We start from the raw sequence: 18,888 nt of genomic DNA on the forward strand, positions 1-18,888 counted from the left end.
ATACCGGTACTCAATAGAACCAGAGTCAGTGTTTATATAATTGACAATTGACCTTGGTGACCTTGATAGGCTCAAAGTGCACATGCATAATTAGCCAAAGTCGTACATAATTGAGACAATGGACCGACTAGTTTGATTGGTAGGGTGAAGTTCAAAGGCGGCGTTTCGATTTGTTTTGTATGAGGGAAGAAAGTTCAAGAAAGATGAGGCCTATAAGGTGTGTCTGCGTGTGTAGTGCATTTCAAATTGTAAAGGTCAACGAAATCGACCTTCCCATTTTCTTTGTGGGTGAGTGTTTGTTTTAAAGAGAATTGTGTGTTTTATCATTTTATTTTGGCCATAAATTTACACGTACAAATAACCTAACCAGCAAGGACATTAATTTCTTGGACATGAACTCTTGTAGCTTATACACACACTTATAGCACAGCACGTCTAGTGCAATCTCACGGCTTCTTGTAAAATCTCGCGATATCTCACACTGCTCTGTTCTGTTCGTTATTTCAGTTTCTCGTCTGTCGTCTGTGCTTTTTTTTTCCCTTTTAAAATGTAAGAAAAAAAATGCAATGATGTTTTGATTGAGAGCTGAGCACTTCTGGTGTACAAAAAAAAAAAAAAAAGAAAAAGATAGCTCTCAACGAAGCAGGAAAAATACACCTAAAGAAAGAAAAAATATAGGCCATTTTTTTCTGATTTTACTTACAAGTTATATAATAGAATCAATAACATTTGATGTAGATTTTTTAAAAAATGAAATGTTATTGACGTGATATGATGGTCGGTGATAAGACGAGCCTCATCGATTTCATTGTGACTTAAGGAAGGCAGTGGAGAGCTCCTGACTTTATGAACATAACGAGGCTAGATTTGGGGAAATTTGTTTGTATTTCCAAGAGCCATAATGAGCATCCTGATATGTAACTTTATACGTATCTTGATAAACTAACATGATGAATAATTGATAAATTAACATGATGAATATTTTGAAAGTTACCGCAAGAATCACAAGTGTTACTGCTTTCTATTATATCAAAGTCTAGGTTCCCCTTTCAGACCTTGTGATCAATAGGGCATATGATGTAAAGGTCATCGGTTTCTGTGGTCCACGGTTAACGAGGGTGTCCTCTGGCCAGCACAACGACCAATCGCCTTTACTTTCCCCAACTAATGTCAGGTACCCATTAGAGCTGGGTGGAATCAGAGGCGCCCAAAATATTTCAGAATTAAAAATTCCAGTCTTCACCTGGATTCGAACCCGGGACCTCAGTTCGGAAACCAAGCGCTTTACCGTTCAGCAACCGCGCCTCCTATTAAATCAAAGTCTAGGTGTAATTACAAAACACTAGATAATTGGGCCTAGACGAACACAAAACTTTATCATTCTTGATGGCCTATATCTCACACTGGCTTCTGTCCTTGTCTAAACTTGCACACTTCCGGTCATTCGCGCATACATTCCAACTGACCTATACAAATAAATATGGTATTTCTATATATGTCCATATTTAACCGTAAAACTAAGATGCTATCTTAAAGACTCCTGTAACATCCGTTACAAGAAAATGGCTATCAATAGCTTTGGAACGATTATTTCCTGTTAAGTAATAACGATATGGTTAGAGTAAAATAAACTAAAGTGTATTCTATAACGACTAACAATCAATATAAAGAATAATATACGTTTTTATAGAGTGGCGTATATAGTGCGAGCTGATGCTATAAACAATTTATAAGATACATCTCATTTCAGCCGACAGGGGTGTACAGAATGTACATCTCTACATTTTCGAGACTTCAGCGAGTGTTCCATGAAGTCTGCTACAGCGAGCTGTAGCAAACGTTCCACTGTCACTTCCTGGTTTTATGGTTACTTCCAGAATGCAATCTCCTCCACGCCGGGCATTAGGGTTGGTCCACTAGTCTAATGTCCCTAACCTAATGACCAGGGCTGGAATCTTGAATGTGCACTAGAGATTGACGATCCATTCCGGAATAGCATTTTTTTTTCTTTCACGGAAATGGGCGATCCATTCCAGAATGGCCTTCTAGATTTAACAGGGGGGGATCCGCGATCCATTCCTGAATGACTCCTTTCATTTTTGGCTTTAAGACTTAATCTACATCAGGACGCAATATAGCTCTTTAGGTTTTCGGTCGTTAGTTTCATCATCTGCATTTTGGACTTATTACGGTTATCTTCCCTTGTGAAGCTGCTAGGGGGACACCACCCAACTAGTTGCAAGCAAAAAGAAACATTTTATTTTTTCAAGGGCAAAACGAGTCTCAGAAGAGTCACAAACAGCGCTGTCTAAGATTAAACGTAATAATGGTGTATTACGGAAGATGGGGGTTGGGCAGCCATTCAGATGGACAAAGCGTCTGGACATTGGGCGATCAATGAGTCGTTGGCTGAATGCTGCCTTTTTTTATGTTGCTATAGATGAATACTAGGTTAGTTAGATGGGCCATTCCTTTGACCAACTGAAGAGGTTTGTCATTATAAGTCTCAGTTCTTGTTCTATTCGAAAACTGAAAATTCAACAAGACACTTTATGCAGGAAATTTGAAGAGCAACAGAATAATGTTTGAAACGATAGGAAATTGAATTGTTGTTTAAAGTATGTTATGAAGTTTTTTTTAGCGTCCTCTTTCTCTCCTTTCTCTCTCTCTTTCTATTAAAGTCCCCCTTTCAGACGTTGAGATCTCTAGGGCAGATGGTGTTAAGGTCATCTGTTTCTTTGGCCAACGGTTAACGAGCAGGGTGTCATCTGGCCAGCACAATGACCAACCGTATTTACTTTCCCCAACTAAAGTCAGGTACCCATTAGAGTCGGGTGGACTCAGTGGCACCCTAAGAATCCCGAATTTAAAAATCCTAGTCTTCACCGAGATTTGAACCCAGGACCCCTCTCTTTCTCTTACAACTTCTTTCTCTCTATTCTCTTTTTTTTCTCTTCTTTTTTTCCATATCTATCATCTGTCTCTTACAACTTTCTCTTTTCTCTTTCTGTCTCCCTTTTGTCTTTTCTTTCATTTTCGTTTTTCTGTCTGTCTGTCTCTCTCCCACTCTCTCTCTCTCTCTCTCTCTCACTCTCTCTCTCTCACTCTCTCTCTCTCTCTCTCTCTCACTCTCTCTCTCTCACTCTCTCTCTCTCTCACTCTCTCTCCCTCTCTCGCACTCTCTCTCTCACTCTCTCTCTCTCACTCTCTCTCTCTCTCACTCTCTCTCTCTTTCTCTCTCTCACTCTCTCTCTCTCTCTCTCTCTCTTGCCTTTTATTGCTCTCTCATCCTTTTGTGGTGTCTCATTTTTTTCACTTTTTCTATCTTTTTTTTTCTCTCTCTCTCTCTCTCTCTCTCTCACTCACTCTCTTACTATTTCTATACCACCATATCCCAAGTACAATTCCATATTCACAAGTATAATTCTCCCCATTCACGTTGTGGTCAGTTAACGGCGGATTCGCGCTGACCTTGATTTGTGGCATCTTAATGGAAGCCTTCATGTCCGTTGATTCCCACCGGAGAGTGACCAGGCCCATCAACATGGAATTCTTATCCCAGATCTTTCCCACACTTCTTTCCGTCGTCACTCCCCCCTCCCCCTCTCTTCCTGTCACAACCCAAAGGCACAATTTTTGGAAAACTTCTTCATCAGAGACCTCCATTTTGTTTTCTTGGCTTCACGCTGAAACATATTCTGACACATACCTAGAAAAAATGCCGATAGCAGAATGAATGTAACTTTAACTCGGTACAAAATTTTGGGTTAAGGTTTTTTAGCGCCATAAGTAGCTAGATCTAAATGGTTGAAAGTAAACACCTGTGTGTCGCTGGTATGTTAGCGCTTTGTCCAGTTCTTTGAATACGTAATAGTTTTCAAGTTGAAAGAACGTCTCAAAGATAAGACACCGGAATAATAGCTTAGTAGTAAATGTATTTTCAGAAAGCATGTCTTATGACCCAAAGTCCAACGAGTTGCCCAGAGACTTATTTAGGTGGACAAATAACATAGTTCACTTTAAGAACAAAATAAAATTAATCCATAAGATGAAATCTTGACCAGATTGAACATAGACTATAACCACACAATATCATTTTATTTAAATAAAAAAATATTACACAAATTTGAAACTATTTTGACCGACCACGCTTAATATCATACTAAAATAAGGTTCTCCGACATTAAAGAAGGAAGAGGAACTCTATTTTTAATTTCCTTAGCTATTATAAGCACAAATGGAAATTCCCCGAAGATTTGAGAAACTGTAAGTTAACATCCTGTTTACACATCTCTTGATACCTTGGCGCATACATTACGTAACAGACGCTTGGGCTATAAACTGTTCTGTAAACCACTATCTGAGCTACTTACTCATCACACATTCAGCTCAAAACGAAACATTAATTCAATTTAAGAAAATAAAATACATGGTACCAGCATTTGAAAAATGTGAGAGTCCTTCTCCCTTCTGACTTAATGTCATTATTATCGGTAATATATGGTCATAAAAACACAGTCCAAGTAATATTGGCCACCCCACCCCCCTCTTATTGTTCTCATCTCATGTTCAAATATTCCTGATTATGATCCTAGAATGTCCCTTTCCCTGTCCCTGCTAACATCCTCGGACCAGGGTGCCTTGAAGAAGAGAAGTCGACCCTGACTGACCTTAGGGCATTGTTCGCTGCCTGCGACTCTGTGGAAGCTTCGATATGCCCCGGAAATGAAATCAAAGGACCCGCTTCCTCCTCCAGGAACCAAGATTAAGGGAAAGGAGGGGGTTAAAAGAAGTTTTTGTGCGACGCCTATGGTCGGTGTCAGTGACTAGCGGCTTGATGAGGAGGATAAATTAGGGAGGAAAGGGGGAAAAGAAGGAGGGCGCTATACTCCCAAGACTCTGTAATGCTATCCAAGTCTCTTTCCTTCCCGGCTGTAGGCGTATAACGTATGCTAAAATGAGCAGTCCTAATGGACTCCATAGCGTGGTGAGTATATCTTGTGGGGGGGGGGGGGATGTTGAAAATAGTGGAAGGGAGAGATGCGACCTGTAAGAGAAATATGGAAGGGAGGAAACAATGTTTTAGGCGCCTATTACTGGTGGAGGAGGATAACCGCATGAGATAATGGCTACTCATATTGTATGTTATGGACGTGTAGTATGCGGCATGGAAATGTATCATTTAGCGTCTTTGTCTTTGACAGAAAATTGTGTCCTTTTAGTCTGGCTGGTTTGTACCATGCACATTTCATCGTTTGTAACTTTGAGTTTGTTTGTATCAGATATACAATGGTCTACAATACACTATACAATGGTCTACAATACAGTATACAATGATCTACAATACAGTATACAACGGTCTACAATACAGTATACAATGGTCTACAATACACTATACAATGGTCTACAATACAGTATACAAAGGTCTACAATACACTGTACAATGGTCTACAATACAGTATACAATGGTCTACAATACACTAGACAATGGTCTACAATACAGTATACAATGGTCTACAATACAGTATACAATGGTCTACAATACAGTATACAATGGTCTACAATACAGTATACAATGGTCTACAATACAGTATACAATGGTCTACAATACAGTATACAATGGTCTACAATACACTAGACAATGGTCTACAATACAGTATACAATGGTCTACAATACACTAGACAATGGTCTACAATACAGTATACAATGGTCTACAATACAGTATACAATGGTCTACAATACAGTATACAATGGTCTACAATACAGTATACAATGGTCTACAATACAGTATACAATGGTCTACAATACAGTATACAATGGTCTACAATACAGTATACAATGGTCTACAATACAGTATACAATGGTCTACAATACAGTATACAATGGTCTACAATACACTGTACAATGGTCTACAATACAGTATACAATGGTCTACAATACACTAGACAATGGTCTACAATACAGTATACAATGGTCTACAATACAGTATACAATGGTCTACAATACAGTATACAATGGTCTACAATACAGTATACAATGGTCTACAATACAGTATACAATGGTCTACAATACAGTATACAATGGTCTACAATACAGTATACAATGGTCTACAATACAGTATTCAATGGAGACCGACGAGATACAAGTTTTCAACTCATTTAGGAAAATGTGTTGGTTTTAACAAAACATATTTACTTGTTCCTGATAAAACTTGTTTTATGGACAATGGCTCCTTATCAATTTCAAATTTTGTTTTTTATACGCACAGACTCACGTTGAAACACACACACACACACACTTTCCAAAACACATCCCACTCCCAAAGACTCTCTCACACTGGACTTACTGTCAATCGATTGCCACAACGAAGCAGCTTGTATAATCTGGTCATTTGAAAGAGCTGACGCGAATTAACTCAGGACCGTAGTGACCAAACAGTTTTGTACTGTCCACTAATCATCGAGTTTCATTCTAAAGCTGCAATAATGCTCCCTCCTCCAGTTTTTCATTTCAGATTCCCCTCCCCCCCCCCCCCCCTCGAGGTACACGTCATCCCTCCCCCACACAGAATCATACACAAATACACCATCAGGCAAACACACTCACACACTGACCTTCCAAATTTTAAAGAGCTCATTCGTGGAACCTTAAATTGGACCCAGAGTTGCCCGGGACTATGAGTTGCCCGGGACCATGAGTTGCCCGGGACCCAAAGTTGCCCGGGACAAAAAGTTGCCCTTTTCATGTGCTTTTCAGCCTTCTCTGAAAGTTATGAAGTTCGATGCTACAAACGTTCTGTGGATGTTTGTTACCACACGATTGGTTAGCTTGTTATGTTCACTGACGACCAAATTAGTACTAGCATCTGGCCCGGAGTCATTCTGAAACATTCTCTGTCCCAGCTCTCTACTAAACATTTTTCATGACCTTGAATTTAGGACTCACGAGACAATTTAAACATTCTATTTGCCAGAGAAGGGGGGAGGTATGCATGTAGAAGAGGGAGAATGATGGGGAGTGCTCCGTTAGAGAGTCATAGAAATGGAAATGAGAGGGCCAGGAAGGGGAGGGCTACTCGGGAGTAAAGATGTTACAAGCCGGCCCCTTGTTTGGACTGAAAATAACAATCCGTACAATTAGGCTCTCACTTATTATACAGTGTGCCATCAGGCTGTCGTTGACAGAGAGGTGGGTAAGATCGCATGGTGACCTGCTTCTGTCAACAACTTAATTTGTGTATACCTAACTATTCAAAAAATGTATATAAAGAGATTTAAGGCCCCGTTACAAGCCTTAAAGCTTCCTCTCTGGTGACTGAAGATTTCAGCATTTTGGTCATACCCCAGCAAATCAATTGTCATCTCAGATGAGCTTTTGAAACTGAGATTTTAAAGGTCCTAAACACTAGAGCCATTAAAATTGTGTCTTTAAGACCAGATGAAAACACAAATATCTATTGCTATCTCCAGGTAAAGTGAGACTCACCACCTCCCTTCACTGGAGATAATTTTACTCTAATTCAAACTTAAAAATCTCAGGATTCCTATCAAGACTTGAACTCGAGGCCTTTAGGTTGAAACTTGAACGCTTGACCAATAGGCTCGGCCGTACCGTCCCCTAAATCAATATCTTGATTTATCTTGACAAGTATCGATGTACTATTATCTTGACAAGTATCGATGTACTTATATGTTGACAAGTATCGCTGTACTAATATCTTGACAAGTATCGATGTACTTATATGTTGACAAGTATCGCTGTACTAATATCTTGACAAGTATCGGTGTACTAATACCTTGACAAGTATCGGTGTACTAGTATCTGAGGAGCATTTCAAACCATCACTAATTATTGATTGAGTAATCATTGTTGCGATCGGTTATTTACACTATGATGACGACTGTTTCCGGTGGTTTCATTAAAACTGTCAATATCAGAGGGAGAAGACTACGGTCTGGCGTCATGATCCAGATTTAGGTCACAGGCGGTGGTGTTTTGAGGTCAATGGCGCAGGCACAGTGGTCACTTCTGGACGATGAACCAGAAAGTCATTAGGTCGGCAGTGTTAGAATGATGTTAGGCATTGGTAGAAATATACCGCCTCCCTTTTTTTCTCTATTTTTTTTTTTCTCTCTCTCTCTCTCTTTCTGTCATAGATATATTCCGTTTATTTGCACTGACCTTAATATTACAATCAATTTGCAATTCAATTAATATTTAAAAGCCACTGTAATCGGTTGTCAATCGTCATGTGAAAAAAAAAAGTTGGAAAGTTGAAAAAAAACACAACTTTGGCTAGCTTTCAATGGTACCGGTGATTAGGTCACCCATAGGTCAGTAACGTAGTCAGTGAGTGTTAGATCCCATGGTTCCGTCATCTTGTCTGACTGCTCATAGCGAGGTCAATCTGGCGTGTAAGCTTGGGGTCACCGTCGCTCGATGACGGAATAGCCCTGGAAGTGTGGTTCGCCATCAAACGGACGAATGTAAAGTCTCGCCCACTGAGCTACATCGAGTGTTAAGTAACTCGTGTGACCGCTATTAATGTCCTGTATTGATTAACTCTAAACTTTCTGGAATCTAAAACGTCTTACGGACACAGAAGTGACGGATTGATTTACATCAGTGGTAGTATTTGTAAATCTTTATCATCTTACTGTGCACCAACATTTTAAAAATGTGAGAATCCTTCTTTCTTACTACCAATAAAAAATTCATTCATTTATTAATACAGTGTTTCCCAAACTGTGTTCCGCGAGGCCTGAATAAGTGTTCCACAAACTACTGGAATAATTAACTAATAGGCCACTAGATAAATGAATCTCTCTTTAAACAAAAATAAGCAAAGTGTTCCGCTAAATACTCAGAATGTGTTCAGTTAGAGAAAAAAGTTTGGGAAATATTGAATTAATATTTAAAAAACAGGCGCGTGCTAAACCTTATTTTCGATAAAGAAATTTGTTGTTTTTTTTTATTTTTAAAAAAATATTTATAAATACGTTCACTTATTGGAACTTTCGCTTTGACCAGCTCAGCTCTATCAGGTGTCTGAGCATAGCTAGTGATAGAGTCCTCCGCCATCTCAAGTTGGCATCACATCAAAATAATGCTTTTACTAGATCATAATTAGATGCATGATAAAAATATCTACTCATTTAGAGAGAACTTTAAATGTGTATGTCCTGACCTAAACTAAAACTGAGTTAGTAATTTTAGAAGAATTAGAGTTGGTTTATGCCATTACAGTTGTTTGATGAGACAGTAGCATGTTTGTTTTTTTTTTTGTGTGTATAAAACTGCTACCCATTTCTTTGCAATAGTCACGAAATATCTTCTCTTTGTTTGGATAAAGTTTCCTAAAAAGGTATTGATTTTAAGAAGAACAAAACTATAAGAAAATATTGTTTTTATCACACCGCTTTTTTTTTAAAGTGTATCTTTACTTCTATCTCACTTCTCAATCATCTGTATCTCGTGTACAAGAGAGAAGCCTAACACTTGACTCTATACTGGGAATCAGGTAACGGACCTGACATTTTTCAGATTACATTGGCGCTGTGGTCAGACTAGGACAGCCCAACAGAACTTGATGATGGACGCTTTGGTCCAGACCCTTTTTCCCCGTCTCTTGTTCGCTATGGGAAGATTGTTGATGCTGTTGTGAGAAAGGCTCCGTCTGCTCCAAGAACTGCGGAGAAACGAAAAGCTTAACATAACTCCGTGTTGCTATTTTTAATAAAACAATATTTTCTACTATGACTGAATGTCAGTATGAAGTAATTGGAAAACTGTTGCCAACTATAATCTATGACTGAATGTCAGTATGAAGTAATTGAAAAGCTGTTGCCAACTATAATTGCGTTACTAAGATATGCTATCGACGTGTATTAAATATAACTTTTTTTTCTCCTTTTCAGCTAGAAGCAATCGACTAGCTGCAGTCAACTAGAAATAGAATAAAACTATCGAGTGACATATAATCTGTGTGTGTGTATGTCGAAGATTCAAATCTATGTGTTGATATTTGGCGTATTGATTGACACGAGTCAGACCTATTGAACTAGCTCGTTATCTGATTGATTCATTAGGAATCAAGAAATCTATGCTCTGTTGGGGAGCTAATCAAACCTTTCTGTGGTGTGACTTATGGGCTGATACATTCTCTGGCTTTGTATTTAATCACCATTTGACTGGGCTGTACATTCTAGTTAAAATTATACTTATTTCGTTTCGTTTGTTTATTCGAAACTTCGAATGCAAATTTTAAATATAATTCCTTGCTCACTTCTCGATGTTTAATTAACGCTGGTCCTTGGTATTGCGTACTTATTAAGTTGTAGCTATTCTAGATGACAAGCTCGTGACACAACCTTCAAACGTAGACTGGGGTCGTAGAATAACATTTAGAAATGTTTTAATTGATAGTCTCACGTTTTTATGACGTAATGCTAGATGCCCTAAAATAAATATGAACACAGGATTAGTTAGAAATGCATAAAATACACGAATACAAAGTACACATCCACAGTTAACATATTGAAATTAAACACAATATGCATAGGACTGACAACTGACTTTACCCCCCCCCCCCCCGGTCTCTCCTTTATATATCTTTTGGGTCCATGTCTTAAAAAACATATACACAACAAGCAAAAGTCTAAAATTTATGAAATACGCGTAGAGCAAAATTTCTGTTTCTATTTTTAGCGTCCACGGACTTTATTTTTCTAATTTTAGTTTCCTGGCTCATCAATAAAGATGTCATACTATTCGTGGGCCAGTTTGGTGTGCTATATAATGTCACTAACAAAATTATGTTGTTACTAGCGACTAGTGAGTGAAGGTTGATACGATCAACATACAAATAATGTCACAATGGTTAGATACATAGTTTACGTTATAACTCCATTCTTCTCTAACCCTTTAGCCATTAAGAGGTTTCACAATAGCCACATTATTTAGCTTAACATAGGCAAGGTCTCCATTATAATAAATATATATAACAATGATCTAAAACCTCATAACATTTGTGAGTAAAATTTTAACTAGAGAGTTATGGTTGAACTCTAATCCTTGATATTACTCCTCATACAAATTTACACACGACTCCATTTCACTCTAGCCTGATATGCTTGCAATGCTTCAAAAATCTGGCCAGATCTGGTAAATGATGGTAAATTCAATTGATTGGTGAATGTGTGTTCTCGCGTATTATTCAAACTCAGCCTTCTCTCCCCCCCTTCCCAACCCCCACTTTTTTTTTTTGACAAAACAAAACTTTTTTTTTATTTTATTGATCTTTGTGAATAGAGGCGTCAGCGCGTTGTGGTTGATTCTCTTGAATTTTTTTTTTGAAATGTCAACCACCACAATACTACTTCCGGTTTTCTACACTTGTTCGCCGACCGCGTGGCGTCCTTGACAACAATGGCGGCAACAACAACAAACATACAAACACACAGGCCCGCACTGGGCGCCAGCACAACGCCCGATCAAAAAAATGCAAATCAATTGTTTGAAACGGAGATTTAGAAACTGATTATGTCATTGATATTTTATTCCGGGACTTGAACAATAGACCGTCAAGAACAACAACCCATTCAAACACACACACACACACATACATGTTCCAGGAGCTGTGTGAATCCTCCCCCCCCCCCCATCTCATTTTCTTTTCTCTCCTTTTATTTACCAATGTTAGTTTGAAGTGACTAGAACATTTTTTTTAAATTATTGATGTCCATCTAAACATTTAATCTACTAAAGCTAAAGTTATATAATTTATGAAGACTGACCAAAATCTATAGAACAGATCTCTTGTCCAACTGTAAGTTATGTTTACTATATTAGGACATCACTTCTGTTACAAAGTCACTTTTGTTATACTTAGCTTTTTTCCCATTTAACTGAAGAGATGTCGTGGCGCAGATTGGTCTTCTCAATAGGAGGAGTCTTGTCGTTGGAAGATGTCTTGTCGCTGGAAGATGTCTTGTCGCTGGAAGATGTCTTGTCGCTGGAAGATGTCTTGTTGCAAGGAGTTGTCTTGTCGTTAGAAAATGTCTTGTGTCGCTGGACAATGTTTAATAACAACTTGGCTTGTCACATGGAGATGATGTGTCGCTGGAAGATGTGGCGGGTAGATGTCGCTAAGAGATGATCTTGTGCGGAGTTTGAGACTTGAGACCTCAACTCACCTTGTAGAATTAATTTTCACTCAGTCAATCTACCTTTGACTTTGCAATCCAGGTATACTAAAAAAAAATTCAACTAATTATTAGTCATAGCAGTCACTCAGTGATGATTAAAGCAAATACAAAACTGACCATCATTGGCAGTCGAACCCAAACCTTCTTCCCCTTCGGATTGTACTCTACCTCTTATTTTATTTCAAAAATCTTTTTTTTTTTTTCCAAATCGTCTTTTTAAAAAATAACCACGTGACCGCGATGCAATTATTATGAGTCATCGATATGCCCTCGGTCAATGAGCGTACAGTGATGATTGCCAAGCGTGAGACTTCAAAGAGACCAATGAATGTAGGGAGATCATTAGTGAAGCCTCACGAGCGTGCCATTATCTTTCAGCAGAGAAGGTCTACAGTCTTGGCCCTTCAATAAAACATGGTCCTGTCCTGGGGATGCACCAGTTCATAAACTCCATTCTAATTCACATTTCACAAACACATTCTATAAAATGAAATAACAATAATTCGAATTCCGTTAGATGCAAATAATAATAAATGAATTATTGTACAATGAAGAATGAATAATATCAGAAATGTGTTAATAGGGGAGAGAAATCAATATATAGTTTTTGAATGAAATTAATACATCATATTACTTTCATTGAAACAAAAACAAAAAACTAATAAGAGGAGAGCCAAACATATTTCTCCTTGAATGCGCCAACTGACGATGTTTTACTTTTTTTCTTCCGCACGTGCATGTCTCATCTGTGTTCACTCCCCTTGTTATAAAAATAGAAAAAAAAAGATGACATTTCTCTCCCTTTGAAGTCCAGGGCATTAATGTTTATCGACATGCGGAGACCAGAAGCAGACAAGTTGAGGCAGGTAGATTTAGGCGACAGACGCTTCAGTGGTCATTCCTTATTATGGTTAGTCTTCGCGCTTGCTAGCCAGTTGATACACTTTGTTTGATGAATATTTAATGTTTAATGACTTCTTCTTTGTGCCCTGACCTTCTTTTTTACATCATGCCCTTTCACCTTTTGACCGTAGTAGACCTTCACCTTTATGATGTCCACCCTGTTCACCTTTTTCCCGTAGTAGACTATCACTTAAGAATACTGTTAGTAACACAGACATCATGATGACATGCACTTTTAAAAAACACGGATTGAAGATGGCAACAACTATGACATATTTCTTTTGATGCACATATGACGTTTATTTAATTTTTAGCGATGACTTTCAAAGCATTTTATCATCGATGATTTTCTAAGCATTTTATCATCGATGATTTTCTAAGCATTTTGTCATCGATGATTTTCTAATCTAATTGTGGATGACATCTCGTCTTGTTTCCTGTCTTCTTGATCTTTCACACAATGTTGTCATCTGGCATAACAACTTGTTTTTTACCAGCATGTGTCATCTGACATGACATCTTGTTCTCGTTGACATGTGTCCACGCCCAGGCGCTCCTTACTGCTGCGATATACCAATAACGAATGTTTCTCATTTCATAGACCCCCCTCCATCCATCTCCCCCCCCCTCCTCTTTGACGCGATGCTAATTTATCATGTCTAGCAATTACTCACTACCTTAGAGTTTCCGCTTGACTGAAATGCAAACAAATCGGGAAATTCATGCGTAACCTGGAGACACCAAATAAAGTTTTTTTCTAGACACGCAATTATCTTCAATGCCAGTAACCCGCTCCTTTAATAAATCTTCATCTGTTGTTTTTTTTTTTTTTCATCGTTTCCCCCCCCCCCCCCCTCTCTCTCTCTCTCTTCATCCACCAAACAATTATTGACCTGTTATAACTGCCTGGTTATTAATATAATTACCCAGTAAATTAAATTTGAACCAATCGATCTAGAGTAGTGCTCACCAAGCGTGAAGACGTTAGATCCTTGCTCACTTCGAGCTAAAACAGAAGTAAGATCTACTCACGCTTGTTTAAAAATTTTTTTTATACCTGTGTTCGATTTGCGATACATCTACGAATTCCTTCTTGGCTACCTGATGACACACACAAACACACACTCTTTTGTTTTCACATACCCACCCTCAACAACTCACACACATCTATCCACACACAGGTACTCACACACATCTATCCGCGCACAGCTACTTACACAGATCTATCCACGCACAGCTACTCACACAGATCAATCCTCGCACAGCTACTCACACAGATCTATCCACGCACAGCTACTCACACACATCTATCCACGCACAGCTACTCACACACATCTATCCACGCACACCTACTCACACACATCTATTCGCATTTGAATGTAGCGACGACTGGTGCCAACGTCTTTACAGATCGATATATAGGTCACATTAAAGTGACACAATTTTTTTTATTTGCTAATACAGAGGTTATGTGTGGGTGTCTTCATTATTTAAATCGGTTTTAACAGTTAAACACTGTATTTAGAAAACAAAAAAGCTTACCATTGTCAGAAGTATAGAATGTTGATCTGTTGTTGATCTTATTTCATACGCTAGAACAAATTCGTACAAGTGCTCCTTCTTCCCTGGTGCCATCAGGGAATGAAATGGGTTGCCTGAATCATCCAGGAAAACCAACGACTTAGTAGAGCTTAAGTCATTGATTAACATGTATGACTAGATTGACACATGAAATGGGTCGGACGTATATTCTTTTTTGAAGTAGCGTCTGTAATATATAAGATAAGATAATCAAAGTTGACATTTTGTATTTGAAGGAATCTACGTCACCAGACGTACGACTTTTTAATGAGAGTCAAGTTTATAGTGTTAAAATGTAACCATAGGTCCGTACTAAGAAGGACCTGTGCAAATAGGCAATGGAGATCCCATTATTAGGAATTGAGAAGGTCCTGTTTGGTTTCCACCCTTGCAGGTATGGGTACGGGGAAGCTTTGAGCTCCTCCAGAGGGGATTGTTTAAGCGATTTCCTTCGTTCAGACCTACAGAAATGCATTTTTTTAGGCAGAAGAACAGTGCTGTTTGGGTCATGAGGCTCCTCCAGCATCGGGGTCCTGGCAATAGCGCACTTAACAAATCCTTACGTTTGGGCATGTTAACTTTTTCTGTCAGGAGAAAAAATGTGTGCGCCTAGAGTTTCCTTGGCTAAAGAAATGTTAAGTTACATTATTTCATAAATGTGTAGTAGAGATAAACATGATTATTTATTCATAATCCCCTTAATAAAATGTTAACTCAATATTAAAATACAAGTAAGAATGCCCTCATGCATATTTTGGACATTTTGTTTTTTTACACCACCAAGGTGAGCTAATACTTATGGTACAGAGCACCCCTCTCCCTCTTGCCACAATTAGACCTCCCCCCCCCCTCCTCCCTAAAGTTATGGCTCTCTGTTTGGTATTTATCAAAAAAAAAAAAAAAGAATTCAGCACACTTAACATAAAAGCAAGCCTTTTGTTCCAAAGGTCTTGACCTATCGTGTCACACAGCCTAAGGAGGCCCGGCTGTCACATACACACATAAACACTCCCTCAAAGTTGTCACCACCTTGTAGGGGTGCGGGGGGAAGAAGGCGGTGGCGCAGTAAGAGATTCCATCGATCTACTCGAGATGTCTAAGACCTAGGTGCTGGCTCTAAAGGATTTTTTTTCTCTCTCTCTCTCTCTCTCTGCCAATCTGTAGTTGGCAACAGTCGAAGGCATTTGTTGACGGACCCAAAGGTCCTCCGTTCTACATGACCAACAGTGCGAGCTGCCAAAGTTAATCTTTTTTCTTTTTGTTTACTAAGTAAATGTAGGATGTTCAAATGGTGAGAACACATTCATTGCTGTTTCACTAATGTAGTCATTTGCGATTCACTTTTTTTACATTCTCATGAGATATGTATAGAAAACAATAAAAACAACAAAGATGGGCTGAAATAGACTGACGTCAGAAAGAATATCACAGACTCTTTGAAATAACTTGTTTTGAAAAAAAAACAACAGCATTCCAGTCCTGTACACAAATTAATAGATGTATCTTGGTTACATGTAGGCACAGTCTAAAAAAAAAAAGGTAAAGTTCCCCTTTCAGACCATGGGGTCTATAGGGCAGTCCAACAGTTGAAGAACAGGGTGTCATGTGGCCAGCACAACGACCAACCGCATTTACTTTCCCCAACTTAAGTCAGGTACCCATTACAGTTGAATGGACTCAGGGGAGCCCTAAAAATCCCAAAATTCAAAAACCCAATCTTCACCGAGATTCAAACCCAGGTTCTAAACGTCTCTATATCCTGTGTCCATATATCAACACGGCTGGCCAGTCACCCGTCACATATTTTCTCAGTCAAATTATAGAAATAAAAACGTATGAAGTTTTTTTTTTTTTTTTGTCAAGTCTGTTTGACTGCGAGTCAGTCACGGCGCAAGATTGCTGAACACCCCCACCCCACACACACACACACAGTTGAGCAATCAATGTCGTAGGACAGGCTCTTCACGGTCAATGTCCTTGGAATCTAATCTCCAATGTATTACTTGACCACTGGAAGGCTGAGTGTACTCATCCTTGCTTAATAACACTGATTCACACACAACTTTTTTTTTTTTTCATTTCACTCTTCTCTGTTCCTTCTTTCTTCCCTTCACGACTCTCTCATCAGTCATCAGTCATCAGTCAGCTAAAGTTTTTTTTTTCTTTTCTTTTTTTTTTCCATCTATTTATTTTAAATTTGCAATTACTTTTTTACATTTAATAAAACCTCTTTTTTTTCCATTACGTATATAGTAATAATCCGACCAACGGAAACTCAAACTTAATTACTAGATAAAGTAAAGCTTTTATTGTTGATATGAATATAATATAATATGTGTAACAGAAAAAAAATATATTGGCTTTCGTAGGAGAACATTAAAAACAAATAGCTGCGAAACTGAAAAACGATAAAATAAAAACTGAAATTAATACTTATAAAATTAAAATTAAAGCTGAATTTAGTGTTGATGAAACTGAAATATAAATCTGAAATTAATACGATAAGACAAAATAAACACTGAAATAAAAACTGTTGTTTTGACGCATTGAAATAGAAACAAGCCGGCTACAACGAGATTAAATACAATGCAAAAACGAGAACTACTCTATTGCTTACTAGGATAATGATGGTACTATGGTTTGGATAATGGTGATGGTACTAATGGTAGTGATGGTACCAATGGCTTTGATGGTAGTGATTGTACTATCGATGGTGGTAATGGTTCTAATAGTAATGATGGTAGTAATGGTAGTAATGGTAGTGATGGTATCGATAGTAGTGATGATACTAATGTTAGTGATGTTACTAACGGTACTGATGGTATTGCCTTTGTCTCTAAATCTATAGCACATCTAAGCTAAAACTTGTCATTACTTTCTCAAAAGCTGATCTCGCGATGTTTACCGGAGAGTGTTCCTGCCTGTTTTAATGAGGATTACAAAGAAATATCTTCCAGTTCCTGTACAGCGGAATCTCTTCAAAGCTCTGTACCTAGACATGCAGTTGTTCTGTTGCTGTAAACAGCAGTCTTCATTTTATTTTTCTGCTTACTCGACAAGCCAAAACAAAACAGACACTTCCACACACCCACACGCACACACACACACAGACACACACGCGCAGACACACACACAGAGACAATGTACTCGAAGTCCTAATTAAAAGATCAAAAGGTAATAGCCAAGGAAGGTTGAACTGAGTTGCAATTGTTGATTTAGGGAAATATTCTTTATCCGCGATCATTTGGTGAGGTAACTGGCTAGACATTTACAGTTGCTATGTGTTGTTTCCACCCTCTGACGTCATACGTGGGATTCAAGAAACTTTGTTATCCTGCGTCTCAGATGTTAATGGGCCAGTCTATCTATCTGCATTTTATGTTTGTGTTTTTGATACCTTTCGGTCTGACTGTCTGTCTATCCTGGCACTTGATCATGCCTGCACATCTCCTACGCCCGGATGTTTGGTTTGTAAGGAAATGTTTGTAATGGAAATTGAGTCCTTATATTTACAGATTTTTTAATAACTGTGAAAGATTCGTTCTTGATTTACTCTATACACTGGACTCTGGTCAGTTTTTCGATACTATATTCCTAACTTTAAAAAAAATAGTCAATAATTCTCTATATTTTTTACCTGGACACTGGTCATTTGTTGTTTCTACAAACATTTCTAAACCTCAAGTGGAATGGTAAGTACTTGAGCGTCTTCTTCTTTGTTTCTGTCATGGAACATTTTTTTTTGTATCGTCTTCAACCTTATGCTATGAAGTTATTCTGGGGGCTGCTTATTTCTCCACTTTCAAGTTGATCTATCTCTACAAAAAATAAAGTTTAACGTCTGCGAGATTATGAATGAACGCTGTTGTCCAGGTGCCAGGTCATCCTGATCGACTGTTGTGTTCACTCTACTGAAACCTACCAAAACCTTCCGCCGACTTGTGGAGCTCATCCTGCCTACTCATATGTCACAAATACCAAATTACTCCCCAGCCAAGCGTGAAAAAGAAAAATAATATCTTCCAGGACATGGCCGTGAGCAACTTTCTTTGACCGCTCCGCGAACTTCAAGCAACGCGTTGTTTTTTCTGTAAAAGATATGTGAAAAAGGAATAAAAGTTTCAACAACTTGCAGTTTCATTTTCATGAGAAAAAAGTTTTTTAGTTGTTTTTTTTGTATTTCTAAAAATATATTGA

At 38.3% G+C, this 18,888-nt stretch overlaps 1 protein-coding gene across 1 annotated transcript in view; it reads left to right on the top strand.

Moving 5' to 3' along the window:
* Positions 1–18,888, top strand: part of LOC106062903 (uncharacterized) — a 327,773-nt gene that overhangs the window by 99,851 nt on the left and 209,034 nt on the right. The gene's annotated exons all lie outside the window — the stretch shown is intronic.

Source organism: Biomphalaria glabrata, chromosome 5 (assembly GCF_947242115.1).
Source record: "Biomphalaria glabrata chromosome 5, xgBioGlab47.1, whole genome shotgun sequence".
Classification (NCBI taxonomy): Eukaryota; Metazoa; Mollusca; class Gastropoda; family Planorbidae; genus Biomphalaria; species Biomphalaria glabrata.